This window comes from Odocoileus virginianus, unplaced genomic scaffold (genome assembly GCF_023699985.2).
Source record: "Odocoileus virginianus isolate 20LAN1187 ecotype Illinois unplaced genomic scaffold, Ovbor_1.2 Unplaced_Contig_91, whole genome shotgun sequence".
Taxonomy (NCBI): Eukaryota; Metazoa; Chordata; class Mammalia; order Artiodactyla; family Cervidae; genus Odocoileus; species Odocoileus virginianus.
This window is the reverse complement of record NW_027224408.1, coordinates 43,454-49,282: the sequence shown is the minus strand read 5'-3', so window position 1 is coordinate 49,282 and position 5,829 is coordinate 43,454.

The following is a 5,829-nucleotide window of genomic DNA, read 5'->3' as shown; positions in this document are numbered from 1 at the left end:
TGTGGTATACAACATTCTAAAATAGTAACTGGAATTGCAACTGATAACATTATGCCAGTATTGTCTAATTATAAGGCAAAGCAGCACCAAGATACATCATGAACAACAAAGGCACTGACATTTCTAGGAAGTTAATATAATTTCTGAAGTATTTATATTAACATTGTACTCATAGAAGTATAAACTAGAAAAGGTTAAGCATCTCTTAGTATTTGAGAATGCTTCCTGTGCAACTCAGCTTATCAAATAAACCTGATTATTGTAACATCTCTTATTTACAAGGTGAAGGAACAGGCTCTTCGTGATTTTCCAGAGGCCTTCTGGGAAATATCAAAGTCAGTTTGAGATCAAGCAGGTTTCATTTAGAATTTGATTTTGTAAAGACAGAATTTCACAAGTTGTTAGATATGTCAAAAGATCTGTACAGTTTGCTAAATAGATTCATGGGTCATGGACTTCCCTGGCAGTTGAGTGGCTAAGACTCTGCCTTTCAATGAGACACGGATTTGAGCCCTGATCAAAGAACTAGGATCCCACATGCGATGTGGAACAACAAATGATGCTGGAAGACTTGAATGTGTGTGTGTGTGTGTATGCTCACGTGCATGCGCGTGCACATGCACGTGTGCACACGCATGCTCAGTTGTGTCTGACTCTTTGTGACCCCATGGACTGTAGCCCGCCAGGCTCCTCTGTCCATGGAATTTTCCAGGCAAGAATACTGGAGTGTGTTGCCATTTCCTCCTCCAGGGGATCTTCCTGGACCCAGGGATCAAACCCACATCTCCTGCATTGGCAGGAGGATTCTTTACCACTTGAGCCTTCTGGGAAGCCCAGAAAATGTGAATACCTCTGTGTAAATAAAACAGCAACAACAACTGATCACACCTTGCACCATATACAAAGATCAACTCAAAAAAATGAATCATAGACCTAAATGTAAAACCTGAAAAAAAAAGAATTAAAAATGAATCATGGGTAACTAAGAAACTGTTTCGCTATCCATTTATCCAGAGTATTGATAAGAAGATTTCAAAAGTAAATACTGAAGGTAATGTGATTGCAAGTAGCCTTATCTCTTTTATTTATTTATCTATTAAACATGTAGTTTTAATTTTTATTAAAGAATCCTTGTATAATTTCACTGAAACTAGGGAAACGTGGCAACATAGAGGGGAAAAGTTCTTGCTATTGCATCAAGAGCTTCCCTGGTTGCTCAGTGGTAAAGAACCTGCCTTCCAACACAAGAGATACAGGTTCCATCCCTGATCCCACATGCCGTGGAGTAACTAAGCCTGTGGCACAACTACTGAGCCTGTGTTCTAGAGCCTGGAAGCCACAACTACTAGACCCACATGCTGCACTGCTGAGACTCACATGCTCTAGAACCCATGCTCTGCAACAAGAAAAGCCACCGCAATGAGACACCCATGTACTGCAACTAGAGATAGGCCCCACTCTCTGCAACTAGAGAAAAACCTGCCCAGCAACAAGGAAGTAGCAAGCCAAAAATAAATACATAAATAAATAAAATTAAGTTGCATCTACATGGGCAAACTAAAAGTCATACCTACGAATCAGTCTTATAAATTAAAGCAAAAACTACAACACTTTTTTCTTTAAAATATTAACTGCATGTATGAAAACAATTATTTCTTTTAGAAGTAAGAATGCTCAATTCTCTTACAAATAGAAGACACAGATAAATCAACAAAGAGCACAGGAAATTCTTCTGATAAGACATAGAATCTGTGCCTTCTAAGGAGATTACTTAGAAGATAAGGAAACACCTTTTACAAAATCTCTTATTAAGAGCAAACCTAGGAAAAAGTTGCCTTAGCAACTGTCAAATATACAATACAGTAACTATAGTCACCATGCTGTACATTATATCCTCATGATTATCTATTTTATAACTGAGAGTTTGTACTTTTTTTGGCTTCATAACTGTTTCATTTTTTGTTGTTGTTGCTGTTTAGTTGCTAAGTTGTGTCTGACTCTGCAACCCCATGGACTGCAGCATGCCAGGCACCCCTGACCATCACTATATCCTGGACAATGCTCAAATTCATGTCCACTGAATCGGTGTGTGTGCTAAGTCACTTCTGTCATGTCCGACTCATTCTGACCCAGGTACTGTAGCCTGCCAGGCTCCTCTGTCCATGGAATTCTCCAAACAAGAATACTGGAGTGGGCTGCCATGCCCTCCTCCAGGGGATCTTCCTGACCCAGGGATTGAACCCCAATCTCTTATGTCTCCTGCATTGGCAGGCAGGTTCTTTACCACTAGCACCACCTGAGAAGCCCAAAAGTAGATTAGGGCTTCCCTCATGACTCAGTGGTAAAGAATTTGCCTGCCAAATTAAACTGGAGACTTAGGTTCAGTCCCTGATCCCAGAAGATCCCATGTGCCACAACAATTGAGCTTTCATTGAGTCAGTGACGCTATCTAACCATCTCATCCTCTGATGTCCCCTTCTCCTTTTGCCTTCAATTTTTCCCAGCATCAGGGTCTTTTCCAATGAGTCAGCTCTTCACATCAGGTGGCCAAAGTATTGGAGCTTTAGCTTCAGCATTGGTCCTTTCAATGAATATTCAGAGTTGATTTCCTTTAGAATTGACTGGTTTGATCATCTTGCTGTCCAAGGGACTGGAAATCATCACAATTTGAAACCATCAGTTCTTCAGTGCTCACCCTACTTTATTTGCGACTCTCACATCTGTATGAGACTACCGTAAAAACCACAGCTTTGACTATACAGACCTTTGTCAGCAAAGCGATATGTCTGATTTTTAACATGCTGTCTAGGTTTCTCACGGCTTTTCTTCCAAGGAGCAAGCATCTTTTAATTTCATGGCTGCCATCACCGTCTGCAGTATTTTGGAACCCAAGAAAATAAACTCTGTCATTGCTTCCACTTTTTCCCCATCTATTTGCCGTGAAGGAATGGGACCAGATGCCATGATCTTAGTTTTTCTGGCTTTTAAGCCAGCTTTTTCACTCTCCTCTTTCACTTTCATCAAGAGGCTCTTTAGTTCCTCTTTGCTTTCTGCCATTAAAGTGGTATCATCTGCATATCTGAGATTGTTGATATTTCTCCTGGAAATCTTGATTCCAGCTTGTGATATATCCAGCTGAGCATTTCGTATGATGTACTTTGCATACAAGTTATATTAAACCAGGATGACAATATACAGCCTTGTTGTACTCCTTTCCCAATTTTGAACCAGTCAGTTGTTCCATGTCTGGTTCTAACTGTTGCTTCTTGACCCACATACAGGTTTCTCAGGAGACAGGTAAGGTGGTCTGGTATTCCCATCTCTTTTTAAAAACTTTCCACAGTTTATTGTGATCCACACAGTGAAAGGCTTTCATTTTTCAATATATTTTTATTGAAGTGTAATTGATTTACAATATTATGTTAGTTTTATGTAAATATACATTTTTTCATATTCTTTTCCATTATAGTTTATTACAAATATTGAATATAGTTCCCTGTGCTATACAGTAGGACCTTGTTGTTTATATATTTCATATTTAGTAGTTTATATCTGCTAATTCCAACCTCTCAATTTATCCCTTCTCTACCCCCTTAACCCTTTGGTAACCATAAGTTTGTTTTTTATGTCTGTGAGTGTTTCTCTTTTGTAAATAAGTTCACTTGTAGCATATTTTGATTCCACATATAAGTGAAATCCTATGATGTTTGTCTTTGTCTGTTTGACTTACTTCACTTAGTATGATAATCTCTCAGTCCATCCATGTTGCTGATAAATGGCATCATTATACTTAATTCTTTTATGGCTGAGTAGTATTCTGTTGTATATGTGTACCACATCTTCTTTATCCATTCATCTGTTGATGGATATTTAGGTTGCTTCCATGTCTTGGCTATTGTAAATAGTGCTGCTGTGAACATTGGGGTGCATGTATCTTTTTGAATTAGAGTTTTCTCCAGATATATGCCCAGGAGTGGGATCGCTGGGTTATATGGTGTGTTCTTGTTAAGTCACTTCACTTCAGTCATGTCCAATTCTGTGCAGACAACAATGTTGTGTTGGTTTCTGCCATACATCAACATGAATCAGCCATAGGTATACATGTGTCCCCTCCCTCTTGAACCTCCCTCCCACCTCCCACCCCATTTCACCCCTCTAGGTTGTCACAGAGCACCAGGTTGAGCTCCCTGTGTTATATAGCAACTTCCCACTAGCTATTTATTTTACATATAATAATGTGTCTATGTCAATGGTGCTCTTTCAACTCGTCCCACCCTCTCCTGCCCCCACTGTGTCCATAAGTCTGTTCTCTATATCTGTGTCCTATTCCTGCCCTGCAAAGAAGTTCATCAGTACCACTTTTCTAGATTCCATATATATGCGTTAATGAATGATATTTGTTTTACTTTTTCTGACTTACTTCACTCTGCATATATAACAAGCTCTAAGTAGGAGGTCTGGTTTGAGAGCTCACACTCTTTAACTGCCACACCTGCCCAAAGACACCAGGTCCTGCCTCTGCAGGGCAGCTCATCCCATGAGTTTATTTATTTATTTATTTTTCATGTTTTTTTATTTTTTACTTTTTTTTAACTGGACAAGTAGTTTATTTTGCTGTTATTTATTTATTTATTTATATTGTTTGGAGGCTAATTACTTTACAATATTGTAGTGTTTTTTGCCATACATTGATATGAATCAGCCATGGATTTACATGTGTTCCCCATCCTGAACCCCCTCCCACCTCCCTCCCCATCCCATCTCTCTGGGTCATCCTAGTGCACCAGCCCTGAGCACTTGTCTCATGCATCAAACCTGGACTGGTGATCTGTTTCACAATTGATAATATACATGTTTCAATGCTATTCTCTCAGATCATCCCACCCTCGCCTTCTCCCACAGAGTCCAAAAGTCTGTTCTATACATCTGTGTCTCTTTTTCTGTCTTGCATATAGGGTTATTGTTACCATCTTTCTAAATTCCATATATATGCATTAGTATACTGTATTGGTGTTTATCTTTCTGGCTTACTTCACTCTGTATAATGGGCTCCAGTTTCATCCATCTCATTAGAACTGATTCAAATATATTCTTTTAATGGCTGAGTAATATTCCATTGTGCGTATATACCACAGCTTTCTTATCCATTCCTCTGCTGATGCGCATCTAGGTTACTTCAATGTCTTGGCTATTATAAACAGTGCTGCAATGAACATTGGGGTACGCATGTCTCTTTCATTTCTGGTTTCCTTGATGCGTATGCCCAGGAGTGGGATTGCTGGGTCATATGGCAGTTCTATTTCCAGTTTTTAAAGTAATCTCCACACCATTCTCCATAGTGGCTGTACTAGTTTGCATTCCCACCAACACACATGAAAAGATGCTCAACATCACTCATTATTAGAGAAATGCAAATCAAAACCACAATGAGGTACCATTTCATGCCAGTCAGAATGGCTGCTATCCAAAAGTCTACAAGCAATAAATGCTGGAGAGGGTGTGGAGAAAAGGAATGCCATGAGTTTAAACACAGGGAATTGGAAAGTGTTTCTGTGTAGAGTGTATGTTTGCAGTTTGCTTAAAGCTCAACTGAAACAATACTTACACATACACTCACACACACCCACACAGTGCTCCAGATAAGTTTCTGAGTCATAGAAGGTTTGTGTCTCTACACAGTTTTTACACAGGTTTTATCTTTAGATCTCCCAATTCTTACAACATTTTTTAAGGCTATTTAAAAATCTTTCAGATAGAAAAACTGGCTTACATAAGAGTGATATTCCACCTGTTACTCAGGCAAAGGTGTTGAGTGTGCCTGAGGCTGGA